This window comes from Schistocerca gregaria, chromosome 3, assembly GCF_023897955.1.
Source record: "Schistocerca gregaria isolate iqSchGreg1 chromosome 3, iqSchGreg1.2, whole genome shotgun sequence".
Taxonomy (NCBI): domain Eukaryota; kingdom Metazoa; phylum Arthropoda; class Insecta; order Orthoptera; family Acrididae; genus Schistocerca; species Schistocerca gregaria.
This window is the reverse complement of record NC_064922.1, coordinates 23,223,228-23,238,641: the sequence shown is the minus strand read 5'-3', so window position 1 is coordinate 23,238,641 and position 15,414 is coordinate 23,223,228.

Below are 15,414 nucleotides of genomic sequence, written 5' to 3'. Positions count from 1 at the left end.
AGACCAGTAGTAGTTTCCGATGCACATCTGGAGGCATTCTGTAATCTGTTTACTATCAGAGTGTTGATGAAACACAGAAATTGCATCGGGATTGAATACAACAGTTACCATGCGCACTTTCCTCCATGGGAGTAATGTCTCAAACAGTCTACGCTTTGATCGCTCCCTGGAAGACCAGTAATAGTTTCCGATGCACATCTGGAGGCATTCTGTAATCTGTGGACTATCAGAGTGTTGATGAAACACAGAAATTGCATCGCGATTGAGTACAACAGTCACCATGCGCACCTACCTCCACGGGAGTAATGTCTCTAACAGTCTACGATTTGATCGTTCCCTGGAAGACCAGAAGTAGTTTCTGATGCACAACTGGAGGCATTCTGTAATCTTTGGACTATCAGAGTGTTGATGAAACTCAGAAATTGCATCGCGATTGAGTACAACAGTCACCATGCGCACCTACCTAAACGGGAGTAATGTCTGAAACAGTCTACGCTCTGATCGTTCCCTTAAAGACCAGTAGTAGTTTCCGATGCACATCTGGTGGCATTCTGTAATCCGTTTTCTATGAGAGTGTTGATGAAACACAGAAATTGCAGCGGGATTGAATACAACAGTCACCATACCTACTTTCCTCCACGGGAGTAATGTCTCAAACAGTCTACGCTTTGATCGTTCCCTGGAAGGCCAGTAGTAGTTTCCGATGCACATCTGGTGGCACTCTGTAATCTGTGGACTGTCATAGTATTGATGAAACATAGAAATTGCATCGGGATTGAATACAACAGTCACCGTGCAAACTTTTCTCCACGGGACTGATGTCTCAAACAGTCTACGTTTTGATCGTTCCCTGGAAGACCAGTAGTAGTTTCCGATGCATATCTGTAGCCATTCTGTAATATGTGGACTGTCAGAGTGTTGATGAAACACTGAAATTCCATCGGGATTGAATACAGCAGTTACCATGCGCACTTTCCTCCATGGGAGTAATGTCTCAAACAGTCTACGCTTTGATCGTTCCCTGGAAGACCAGTAGTAGTTTCCGATGCACATCTGGAGGAATTCTGTAATCTGTGGACTATTAGACTGTTGATGAAACACAGAAATTGCATCGGGATTGAATACAACAGTCACCATGCGCACTTTCCGCCATGGGAGTAATGTCTCAACCACTCTACGCTTTGATCGCTCCCTGGAAGACCAGTAATAGTTTCCGATGCACATCTGCAGGCATTCTGTAATCTGTGCACTATCAGAGTGTTGATGAAACACAGAAATTGCATCGGGATTGAATACAACATTCACCATGCGCACTTTCCTACACGGAAGTAATGTCTGAAACAGTTACGCTCTGATCGTTTCCTGGAAGGCCAGTAGTAGTTTCCGATGCACATCTGGTGGCATTCTGTAATCTGTGGACTATCAGAGTGTTGATGAAACACAGAAATAGCATCGGGATTGAATACAACATTCACCATGCGCACTTTCCTCAACGGGAGTAATGTCTGAAACAGTCTACGCTCTGATCGTTCCCTGAAAGACCAGTAGTAGTTTCCGATGCACATCTGGTGGCATTCTGTAATCCGTTTTCTATGAGAGTGTTGATGAAACACAGAAATTGCAGCGGGATTGAATACAACAGTCACCATACCTACTTTCCTCCACGGGAGTAATGTCTCAAACAGTCTACGCTTTGATCGTTCCCTGGAAGACCAGTAGTAGATTCCGATGCACATCTGGTAGCATTCTGTAATCTGTGGAGTATCAGAGTGTTGATGAAACACAGAAATTGCATCGGGATTGAATACAACATTCACCATGCGCACTTACCTCCATGGGATTAATGTCGGAAACAGTCTACGCTTTGATCGTTCCCTGGAAGACCAGTAGTAGTTTCCGATGCTCAACTGGTGGCATTCTGTAATCTGTGGACTATCAGAGTGTTGATGAAACACAGAAATAGCATCGGAATTGAATACAACATTCACCATGCACACTTTCCTCCACGGAAGTAATGTCTGAAACAGTTACGCTCTGATCGTTTCCTGGAAGGCCAGTAGTAGTTTCCGATGCTCATCTGGTGGCATTCTGTAATCTGTGGACTATCAGAGTGTTGATGAAACACAGAAATAGCATCGGGATTGAATACAACAGTCACCATCCGCACTTTCCTCCATGGGATTAATGTCGGAAACAGTCTACGCTTTGATCGTTCCCTGGAAGACCAGTAGTAGTTTCCGATGCACATCTGGTGGCATTCTGTAATCTGTGGACTGTCATAGTATTGATGAAACACAGAAATTGCATCGGGATTGAATACAACAGTCACCATGCACACTTTTCTCCACGGTAGTAATGTCTCAAACAGTCTACGTTTTGATCGTTCCCTGGAAGACCAGTAGTAGTTTCCGATGCACATCTGCAGGCATTCTGTAATCTGTTTACTATCAGAGTGTTGATGAAGCACAGAAATTGCATCGGAATTGAATACAACAGTTACCATGCGCACTTTCCTCCATGGGAGTAATGTCTCAAACAGTCTACGCTTTGATCGCTCCCTGGAAGACCAGTAATAGTTTCCGATGCACATCTGGAGGCATTCTGTAATCTGTGGACTATCAGAGTGTTGATGAAACACAGAAATTGCATCGCGATTGAGTACAAAAGTCACCATGCGCACCTACCTCCACGGGAGTAATGTCTCTAACAGTCTACGATTTGATCGTTCCCTGGAAGACCAGAAGTAGTTTCCGATGCACAACTGGAGGCATTCTGTAATCTTTGGACTATCAGAGTGTTGATGAAACTCAGAAATTGCATCGCGATTGAGTACAACAGTCACCATGCGCACCTACCTAAACGGGAGTAATGTCTGAAACAGTCTACGCTCTGATCGTTCCCTTAAAGACCAGTAGTAGTTTACGATGCACATCTGGTGGCATTCTGTAATCCGCTTTCTATGAGAGTGTTGATGAAACACAGAAATTGCATCGGGATTGAATACAACAGTCACCATGCAAACTTTTCTCCACGGGAGTAATGTCTCAAACAGCCTACGTTTTGATCGTTCCCTGGAAGACCAGTAGTAGTTTCCGATGCATATCTGTAGCCATTCTGTAATATGTGGACTATCAGAGTGTTGATGAAACACAGAAATTCCATCGGGATTGAATACAGCAGTTACCATGCGCACTTTCCTCCATGGGAGTAATGTCTCAAACAGTCTACGCTTTGATCGTTCCCTGGAAGACCAGTAGTAGTTTCCGATGCACATCTGGTGACATTCTGTAATCTATGGACTATCAGAGTGTTGATGAAACACAGAAATAGCATCGGGATTGAATACAACATTCTCCATGCACACTTTCCTCCACGGAAGTAATGTCTGAAACAGTTACGCTCTGATCGTTTCCTGGAAGGCCAGTAGTAGTTTCCGATGCTCATCTGGTGGCATTCTGTAATCTGTGGACTATCAGAGTGTTGATGAAACACAGAAATAGCATCGGGATTGAATACAACAGTCAGCATCCGCACTTTCCTCCATGGGATTAATGTCGGAAACAGTCTACGCTTTGATCGTTCTCTGGAAGACCAGTAGTAGTTTCCGATGCACATCTGGTGGCATTCTGTAATCTGTGGACTGTCATAGTATTGATGAAACACAGAAATTGCATCGGAATTGAATACAACAGTCACCATGCACACTTTTCTCCACGGGAGTAATGTCTCAAACAGTCTACGTTTGGATCGTTCCCTGGAAGACCAGTAGTAGTTTCCGATGCACATCTGGAGGCATTCTGTAATCTGTGGACTATCAGAGTGTTGATGAAACACAGAAATTGCATCGCGATTGAGTACAACAGTCACCATGCGCACCTACCTCCACGGGAGTAATGTCTCAAACAGTCTACGATTTGATCGTTCCCTGGAAGACCAGAAGTAGTTTCCGATGCACAACTGGAGGCATTCTGTAATCTTTGGACTATCAGAGTGTTGATGAAACTCAGAAATTGCATCGCGATTGAGTACAACAGTCACCATGCGCACCTACCTAAACGGGAGTAATGTCTGAAACAGTCTACGCTCTGATCGTTCCCTTAGAGACCAGTAGTAGTTTCCGATGCACATCTGGTGGCATTCTGTAATCCGTTTTCTATGAGAGTGTTGATGAAACACAGAAATTGCAGCGGGATTGAATACAACAGTCACCATACCTACTTTCCTCCACGGGAGTAATGTCTCAAACAGTCTACGCTTTGATCGTTCCCTGGAAGACCAGTAGTAGTTTCCGATGCACATCTGGTAGCATTCCGTAATCTGTGGACTATCGGAGTGTTGATGAAACACAGAAATTGCATCGGGATTTAATACAACAATCAGCATCCGCACTTTCCTCCATGGGAGTAATGTCTCAAACAGTCTACGCTTTGATCGTTCCCTGGAAGACCAGTAGTAGTTTCCGATGCACATCTGGTGGCTTTCTGTAATCTGTGGACTTTCATAGTATTAATGAAACACAGAAATTGCATCGGGATTGAATACAACAGTCACCATGCAAACTTTTCTCCACGGGAGTAATGTCTCAAACAGTCTACGTTTTGATCGTTCCCTGGAAGACCAGTAATAGTTTCCGATGCACATCTGGAGGCATTCTGTAATCTGTGGACTATCAGAGTGTTGATGAAACACAGAAATTGCATCGGGATTGAATACAACAGTTACCATGCGCACTTTCCTCCATGGGAGTAATTTCTCAAACAGTCTACGCTTTGATCGTTCCCTGGAAGACCAGTAGTTGTTTCCGATGCATATCTGTAGCCATTCTGTAATATGTGGACTATCAGAGTGTTGATGAAACACAGAAATTCCATCGGGATTGAATACAGCAGTTACCATGCGCACTTTCCTCCATGCGAGTAATGTCTCAAACAGTCTACGCTTTGATCGTTCCCTGGAAGACCAGTAAGAGTTTCCGATGCACATCTGGAGGAATTCTGTAATCTGTGGACTATCAGACTGTTGATGAAACACAGAAATTGCATCGGGATTGAATACAACAGTCACCATGCGCACTTTCCTCCATGGGAGTAATGTCTCAAACAGTCTACGTTTTGATCACTCCCTGGAAGACCAGTAATAGTTTCCGATGCACATCTGGAGGCATTCTGTAATCTGTGGACTATCAGAGTGTTGATGAAACACAGAAATAGCATCGGGATTGAATACAACAGTCACCATGTGCACTTTCCTCCATGGGAGTAATGTCTCAAACAGTCAACGATTTGATCGTTCCCTGATAGACCAGTAGTAGTTTCCGATGCACATCTGGAGGCATTCTGTAATCTGTGGACTATCAGAGTGTTGATAAAACACAGAAATTGCATCGCGATTGAGTACAACAGTCACCATGCGCACCTACCTCCACGGGAGTAATGTCTCTAACAGTCTACGATTTGATCGTTCCCTGGAAGACCAGAAGTAGTTTCCGATGCACAACTGGAGGCATTCTGTAATCTTTGGACTATCAGAGTGTTGATGAAACTCAGAAATTGCATCGCGATTGAGTACAACAGTCACCATGCGCACCTACCTAAACGGGAGTAATGTCTGAAACAGTCTACGCTCTGATCGTTCCCTTAAAGACCAGTAGTAGTTTACGATGCACATCTGGTGGCATTCTGTAATCCGCTTTCTATGAGAGTGTTGATGAAACACAGAAATTGCATCGGGATTGAATACAACAGTCACCATGCAAACTTTTCTCCACGGGAGTAATGTCTCAAACAGCCTACGTTTTGATCGTTCCCTGGAAGACCAGTAGTAGTTTCCGATGCATATCTGTAGCCATTCTGTAATATGTGGACTATCAGAGTGTTGATGAAACACAGAAATTCCATCGGGATTGAATACAGCAGTTACCATGCGCACTTTCCTCCATGGGAGTAATGTCTCAAACAGTCTACGCTTTGATCGTTCCCTGGAAGACCAGTAGTAGTTTCCGATGCACATCTGGTGGCATTCTGTAATCTGTGGACTGTCATAGTATTAATGAAACACAAAAATTGCATCGGGATTGAATACAACAGTCACCATGCAAACTTTTCTCCACGGGAGTAATGTCTCAAACAGTCTACGTTTTGATCGTTCCCTGGAAGACCAGTAGTAGTTTCCGATGCACATCTGCAGGCATTCTGTAATCTGTTTACTATCAGAGTGTTGATGAAGCACAGAAATTGCATCGGAATTGAATACAACAGTTACCATGCGCACTTTCCTCCATGGGAGTAATGTCTCAAACAGTCTACGCTTTGATCGCTCCCTGGAAGACCAGTAATAGTTTCCGATGCACATCTGGAGGCATTCTGTAATCTGTGGACTATCAGAGTGTTGATGAAACACAGAAATTGCATCGCGATTGAGTACAACAGTCACCATGCGCACCTACCTCCACGGGAGTAATGTCTCTAACAGTCTACGATTTGATCGTTCCCTGGAAGACCAGAAGTAGTTTCCGATGCACAACTGGAGGCATTCTGTAATCTTTGGACTATCAGAGTGTTGATGAAACTCAGAAATTGCATCGCGATTGAGTACAACAGTCACCATGCGCACCTACCTAAACGGGAGTAATGTCTGAAACAGTCTACGCTCTGATCGTTCCCTTAAAGACCAGTAGTAGTTTACGATGCACATCTGGTGGCATTCTGTAATCCGCTTTCTATGAGAGTGTTGATGAAACACAGAAATTGCATCGGGATTGAATACAACAGTCACCATGCAAACTTTTCTCCACGGGAGTAATGTCTCAAACAGCCTACGTTTTGATCGTTCCCTGGAAGACCAGTAGTAGTTTCCGATGCATATCTGTAGCCATTCTGTAATATGTGGACTATCAGAGTGTTGATGAAACACAGAAATTCCATCGGGATTGAATACAGCAGTTACCATGCGCACTTTCCTCCATGGGAGTAATGTCTCAAACAGTCTACGCTTTGATCGTTCCCTGGAACACCAGTAGTAGTTTCCGATGCACATCTGGTGACATTCTGTAATCTATGGACTATCAGAGTGTTGATGAAACACAGAAATAGCATCGGGATTGAATACAACATTCTCCATGCACACTTTCCTCCACGGAAGTAATGTCTGAAACAGTTACGCTCTGATCGTTTCCTGGAAGGCCAGTAGTAGTTTCCGATGCTCATCTGGTGGCATTCTGTAATCTGTGGACTATCAGAGTGTTGATGAAACACAGAAATAGCATCGGGATTGAATACAACAGTCACCATCCGCACTTTCCTCCATGGGATTAATGTCGGAAACAGTCTACGCTTTGATCGTTCTCTGGAAGACCAGTAGTAGTTTCCGATGCTCATCTGGTGGCATTCTGTAATCTGTGGACTGTCATAGTATTGATGAAACACAGAAATTGCATCGGAATTGAATACAACAGTCACCATGCACACTTTTCTCCACGGGAGTAATGTCTCAAACAGTCTACGTTTTGATCGTTCCCTGGAAGACCAGTAGTAGTTTCCGATGCACATCTGGAGGCATTCTGTAATCTGTGGACTATCAGAGTGTTGATGAAACACAGAAATTGCATCGCGATTGAGTACAACAGTCACCATGCGCACCTACCTCCACGGGAGTAATGTCTCTAACAGTCTACGATTTGATCGTTCCCTGGAAGACCAGAAGTAGTTTCCGATGCACAACTGGAGGCATTCTGTAATCTTTGGACTATCAGAGTGTTGATGAAACTCAGAAATTGCATCGCGATTGAGTACAACAGTCACCATGCGCACCTACCTAAACGGGAGTAATGTCTGAAACAGTCTACGCTCTGATCGTTCCCTTAAAGACCAGTAGTAGTTTCCGATGCACATCTGGTGGCATTCTGTAATCCGTTTTCTATGAGAGTGTTGATGAAACACAGAAATTGCAGCGGGATTGAATACAACAGTCACCATACCTACTTTCCTCCACGGGAGTAATGTCTCAAACAGTCTACGCTTTGATCGTTCCCTGGAAGACCAGTAGTAGTTTCCGATGCACATCTGGTAGCATTCCGTAATCTGTGGACTATCGGAGTGTTGATGAAACACAGAAATTGCATCGGGATTTAATACAACAATCAGCATCCGCACTTTCCTCCATGGGAGTAATGTCTCAAACAGTCTACGCTTTGATCGTTCCCTGGAAGACCAGTAGCAGTTGCCGATGCACATCTGGTGGCTTTCTGTAATCTGTGGACTTTCATAGTATTAATGAAACACAGAAATTGCATCGGGATTGAATACAACAGTCACCATGCAAACTTTTCTCCACGGGAGTAATGTCTCAAACAGTCTACGTTTTGATCGTTCCCTGGAAGACCAGTAATAGTTTCCGATGCACATCTGGAGGCATTCTGTAATCTGTGGACTATCAGAGTGTTGATGAAACACAGAAATTGCATCGGGATTGAATACAACAGTTACCATGCGCACTTTCCTCCATGGGAGTAATTTCTCAAACAGTCTACGCTTTGATCGTTCCCTGGAAGACCAGTAGTTGTTTCCGATGCATATCTGTAGCCATTCTGTAATATGTGGACTATCAGAGTGTTGATGAAACACAGAAATTCCATCGGGATTGAATACAGCAGTTACCATGCGCACTTTCCTCCATGGGAGTAATGTCTCAAACAGTCTACGCTTTGATCGTTCCCTGGAAGACCAGTAAGAGTTTCCGATGCACATCTGGAGGAATTCTGTAAGCTGTGGACTATCAGACTGTTGATGAAACACAGAAATTGCATCGGGATTGAATACAACAGTCACCATGCGTACTTTCCTCCATGGGAGTAATGTCTCAAACAGTCTACGCTTTGATCACTCCCTGGAAGACCAGTAATAGTTTCCGATGCACATCTGGAGGCATTCTGTAATCTGTGGACTATCAGAGTGTTGATGAAACACAGAAATAGCATCGGGATTGAATACAACAGTCACCATGCGCACTTTCCTCCATGGGAGTAATGTCTCAAACAGTCAACGATTTGATCGTTCCCTGATAGACCAGTAGTAGTTTCCGATGCACATCTGGAGGTATTCTGTAATCTGTGGACTATCAGAGTGTTGATAAAACACAGAAATTGCATCGCGATTGAGTACAACAGTCACCATGCGCACCTACCTCCACGGGAGTAATGTCTCTAACAGTCTACGATTTGATCGTTCCCTGGAAGACCAGAAGTAGTTTCCGATGCACAACTGGAGGCATTCTGTAATCTTTGGTCTATCAGAGTGTTGATGAAACTCAGAAATTGCATCGCGATTGAGTACAACAGTCACCATGCGCACCTACCTAAACGGGAGTAATGTCTGAAACAGTCTACGCTCTGATCGTTCCCTGAAAGACCAGTAGTAGTTTCCGATGCACATCTGGTGGCATTCTGTAATCCGTTTTCTATGAGAGTGTTGATGAAACACAGAAATTGCAGCGGGATTGAATACAACAGTCACCATACCTACTTTCCTCCACGGGAGTAATGTCTCAAACAGTCTACGCTTTGATCGTTCCCTGGAAGACCAGTAGTAGTTTCCGATGCACATCTGGTAGCATTCTGTAATCTGTGGACTATCAGAGTGTTGATGAAACTCAGAAATTGCATCGCGATTGAGTACAACAGTCACCATGCGCACCTACCTAAACGGGAGTAATGTCTGAAACAGTCTACGCTCTGATCGTTCCCTGAAAGACCAGTAGTAGTTTCCGATGCACATCTGGTGGCATTCTGTAATCCGTTTTCTATGAGAGTGTTGATGAAACACAGAAATTGCATCGGGATTTAATACAACAATCAGCATCCGCACTTTCCTCCATGGGAGTAATGTCTCAAACAGTCTACGCTTTGATCGTTCCCTGGAAGACCAGTAGTAGTTTCCGATGCACATCTGGTGGCATTCTGTAATCTGTGGACTGTCATAGTATTAATGAAACACAGAAATTGCATCGGGATTGAATACAACAGTCACCATGCAAACTTTTCTCCACGGGAGTAATGTCTCAAACAGTCTACGTTTTGATCGTTCCCTGGAAGACCAGTAGTAGTTTCCGATGCACATCTGCAGGCATTCTGTAATCTGTTTACTATCAGAGTGTTGATGAAGCACAGAAATTGCATCGGAATTGAATACAACAGTTACCATGCGCACTTTCCTCCATGGGAGTAATGTCTCAAACAGTCTACGCTTTGATCGCTCCCTGGAAGACCAGTAATAGTTTCCGATGCACATCTGGAGGCATTCTGTAATCTGTGGACTATCAGAGTGTTGATGAAACACAGAAATTGCATCGCGATTGAGTACAACAGTCACCATGCGCACCTACCTCCACGGGAGTAATGTCTCTAACAGTCTACGATTTGATCGTTCCCTGGAAGACCAGAAGTAGTTTCCGATGCACAACTGGAGGCATTCTGTAATCTTTGGACTATCAGAGTGTTGATGAAACTCAGAAATTGCATCGCGATTGAGTACAACAGTCACCATGCGCACCTACCTAAACGGGAGTAATGTCTGAAACAGTCTACGCTCTGATCGTTCCCTTAAAGACCAGTAGTAGTTTACGATGCACATCTGGTGGCATTCTGTAATCCGCTTTCTATGAGAGTGTTGATGAAACACAGAAATTGCATCGGGATTGAATACAACAGTCACCATGCAAACTTTTCTCCACGGGAGTAATGTCTCAAACAGCCTACGTTTTGATCGTTCCCTGGAAGACCAGTAGTAGTTTCCGATGCATATCTGTAGCCATTCTGTAATATGTGGACTATCAGAGTGTTGATGAAACACAGAAATTCCATCGGGATTGAATACAGCAGTTACCATGCGCACTTTCCTCCATGGGAGTAATGTCTCAAACAGTCTACGCTTTGATCGTTACCTGGAAGACCAGTAGTAGTTTCCGATGCACATCTGGTGACATTCTGTAATCTATGGACTATCAGAGTGTTGATGAAACACAGAAATAGCATCGGGATTGAATACAACATTCTCCATGCACACTTTCCTCCACGGAAGTAATGTCTGAAACAGTTACGCTCTGATCGTTTCCTGGAAGGCCAGTAGTAGTTTCCGATGCTCATCTGGTGGCATTCTGTAATCTGTGGACTATCAGAGTGTTGATGAAACACAGAAATAGCATCGGGATTGAATACAACAGTCACCATCCGCACTTTCCTCCATGGGATTAATGTCGGAAACAGTCTACGCTTTGATCGTTCTCTGGAAGACCAGTAGTAGTTTCCGATGCTCATCTGGTGGCATTCTGTAATCTGTGGACTGTCATAGTATTGATGAAACACAGAAATTGCATCGGAATTGAATACAACAGTCACCATGCACACTTTTCTCCACGGGAGTAATGTCTCAAACAGTCTACGTTTTGATCGTTCCCTGGAAGACCAGTAGTAGTTTCCGATGCACATCTGGAGGCATTCTGTAATCTGTGGACTATCAGAGTGTTGATGAAACACAGAAATTGCATCGCGATTGAGTACAACAGTCACCATGCGCACCTACCTCCACGGGAGTAATGTCTCTAACAGTCTACGATTTGATCGTTCCCTGGAAGACCAGAAGTAGTTTCCGATGCACAACTGGAGGCATTCTGTAATCTTTGGACTATCAGAGTGTTGATGAAACTCAGAAATTGCATCGCGATTGAGTACAACAGTCACCATGCGCACCTACCTAAACGGGAGTAATGTCTGAAACAGTCTACGCTCTGATCGTTCCCTTAAAGACCAGTAGTAGTTTCCGATGCACATCTGGTGGCATTCTGTAATCCGTTTTCTATGAGAGTGTTGATGAAACACAGAAATTGCAGCGGGATTGAATACAACAGTCACCATACCTACTTTCCTCCACGGGAGTAATGTCTCAAACAGTCTACGCTTTGATCGTTCCCTGGAAGACCAGTAGTAGTTTCCGATGCACATCTGGTAGCATTCCGTAATCTGTGGACTATCGGAGTGTTGATGAAACACAGAAATTGCATCGGGATTTAATACAACAATCAGCATCCGCACTTTCCTCCATGGGAGTAATGTCTCAAACAGTCTACGCTTTGATCGTTCCCTGGAAGACCAGTAGCAGTTGCCGATGCACATCTGGTGGCTTTCTGTAATCTGTGGACTTTCATAGTATTAATGAAACACAGAAATTGCATCGGGATTGAATACAACAGTCACCATGCAAACTTTTCTCCACGGGAGTAATGTCTCAAACAGTCTACGTTTTGATCGTTCCCTGGAAGACCAGTAATAGTTTCCGATGCACATCTGGAGGCATTCTGTAATCTGTGGACTATCAGAGTGTTGATGAAACACAGAAATTGCATCGGGATTGAATACAACAGTTACCATGCGCACTTTCCTCCATGGGAGTAATTTCTCAAACAGTCTACGCTTTGATCGTTCCCTGGAAGACCAGTAGTTGTTTCCGATGCATATCTGTAGCCATTCTGTAATATGTGGACTATCAGAGTGTTGATGAAACACAGAAATTGCATCGTGATTGAATACAACAGTCACCATGCGCACTTTCCTCCATGGGAGTAATGTCTCAAACAGTCTACGCTTTGATCGCTCCCTGGAAGACCAGTAATAGTTTCCGATGCAAATCTGGAGGCATTCTGTAATCTGTGGACTATCAGAGTGTTGATGAAACTCAGAAATTGCATCGCGATTGAGTACAACAGTCACCATGCGCACCTACCTCCACGGGAGTAATGTCTCTAACAGTCTATGCTTTGATCGTTCCCTGGAAGACCAGAAGTAGTTTCCGATGCACAACTGGAGGCATTTTGTAATCTGTGGACTATCAGAGTGTTGAGGAAACACAGAAATAGCATCGGGATTGAATGCAACAGTCACCATGCGCACTTTCCTCCATGGGAGTAATGTCTCAAACAGTCAACGATTTGATCGTTCCCTGATAGACCAGTAGTAGTTTCCGATGCACATCTGGAGGTATTCTGTAATCTGTGGACTATCAGAGTGTTGATAAAACACAGAAATTGCATCGCGATTGAGTACAACAGTCACCATGCGCACCTACCTCCACGGGAGTAATGTCTCTAACAGTCTACGATTTGATCGTTCCCTGGAAGACCAGAAGTAGTTTCCGATGCACAACTGGAGGCATTCTGTAATCTTTGGTCTATCAGAGTGTTGATGAAACTCAGAAATTGCATCGCGATTGAGTACAACAGTCACCATGCGCACCTACCTAAACGGGAGTAATGTCTGAAACAGTCTACGCTCTGATCGTTCCCTGAAAGACCAGTAGTAGTTTCCGATGCACATCTGGTGGCATTCTGTAATCCGTTTTCTATGAGAGTGTTGATGAAACACAGAAATTGCAGCGGGATTGAATACAACAGTCACCATACCTACTTTCCTCCACGGGAGTAATGTCTCAAACAGTCTACGCTTTGATCGTTCCCTGGAAGACCAGTAGTAGTTTCCGATGCACATCTGGTAGCATTCTGTAATCTGTGGACTATCAGTGTGTTGATGAAACACAGAAATTGCATCGGGATTCAATACAACATTCACCATGCGCACTTTCCTCCACGGGAGTAATGTCTGAAACAGTCTACGCTCTGATCGGTTCCTGGAAGACCAGTAGTAGTTTCCGATGCTCATCTGGTGGCATTCCGTAATCTGTGGACTATCGGAGTGTTGATGAAACACAGAAATTGCATCGGGATTTAATACAACAATCAGCATCCGCACTTTCCTCCATGGGAGTAATGTCTCAAACAGTCTACGCTTTGATCGTTCCCTGGAAGACCAGTAGTAGTTTCCGATGCACATCTGGTAGCATTCTGTAATCTGTGGACTATCAGTGTGTTGATGAAACACAGAAATTGCATCGGGATTGAATACAACAGTCACCATGCGCACTTTCCTCCATGGGAGTAATGTCTCAAACAGTCTACGCTTTGATCACTCCCTGGAAGACCAGTAATAGTTTCCGATGCACATCTGGAGGCATTCTGTAATCTGTGGACTATCAGAGTGTTGATGAAACACAGAAATAGCATCGGGATTGAATACAAGTCACCATGCGCACTTTCCTCCATGGGAGTAATGTCTCAAACAGTCAACGATTTGATCGTTCCCTGGAAGACCAGTAGTAGTTTCCGATGCACACCTGGTGATATTCTGTAATCTGTGGAGTATCAGAGTGTTGATGAAACACAGAAATAGCATCGGAATTGAATACAACAGTCACCATCCGCACTTTCCTCCATGGGAGTAATGTCTGAATCAGTCTACGCTTTGATCGTTCCCTGGAAGACCAGTAGTAGTTTCTGATGCACATCTGGTGGCATTCTGTAATCCGTTTTCTATGAGAGTGTTAATGAACCACAGAAATTGCATCGGGATTGAATACACCAGTCACCATACCTACTTTCCTCCACGGGAGTAATGTCTCAAACAGTCTACGCTTTGATCGTTCCCTAGAAGACCAGTAGTAGTTTCCGATGCACATCTGGTAGCATTCTGTAATCTGTGGACTATCACAGTGTTGATGAAACACAGAAATTGCATCGGGACTGAATACAACATTCACCATGCGCACTTTCCTCCACGGAAGTAATGTCTGAAACATTTACGCTCCGATCGTTTCCTGGAAGGCCAGTAGTACTTTCCGACGCTCATCTGGTGGCATTCTGTAATCTGTGGACTGTCATAGTATTGATGAAACAAAGAAATTGCATCAGGATTGAATACAACAGTCACCATGCACACTTTTCTCCACGGGAGTAATGTCTCAAACACTCTACGATTTGATCGTTCCCTGGAAGACCAGTAGTAGTTTCCGATGCACATCTGGAGGCATTCTGTAATCTGTGGACTATCAGAGTGTTGATGAAACACAGAAATTGCATCGGGATTGAATACAACAGTTACCATGCGCACTTTCCTCCATGGGAGTAATTTCTCAAACAGTCTACGCTTTGATCGTTCCCTGGAAGACCAGTAGTAGTTTCCGAAGCATATCTGTAGCCATTCTGTAATATGTGGACTATCAGAGTGTTGATGAAACACAGAAATTCCATCGGGATTGAATACAGCAGTTACCATGCGCACTTTCCTCCATGGGAGTAATGTCTCAAACAGTCTACGCTTTGATCGTTCCCTGGAAGACCAGTAGTAGTTTCCGATGCACATCTGGAGGAATTCTGTAATCTGTGGACTATCAGACTGTTGATGAAACACAGAAATTGCATCGTGATTGAATACAACAGTCACCATGCGCACTTTCCTCCATGGGAGTAATGTCTCAAACAGTCTACGCTTTGATCGCTCCCTGGAAGACCAGTAATAGTTTCCGATGCAAATCTGGA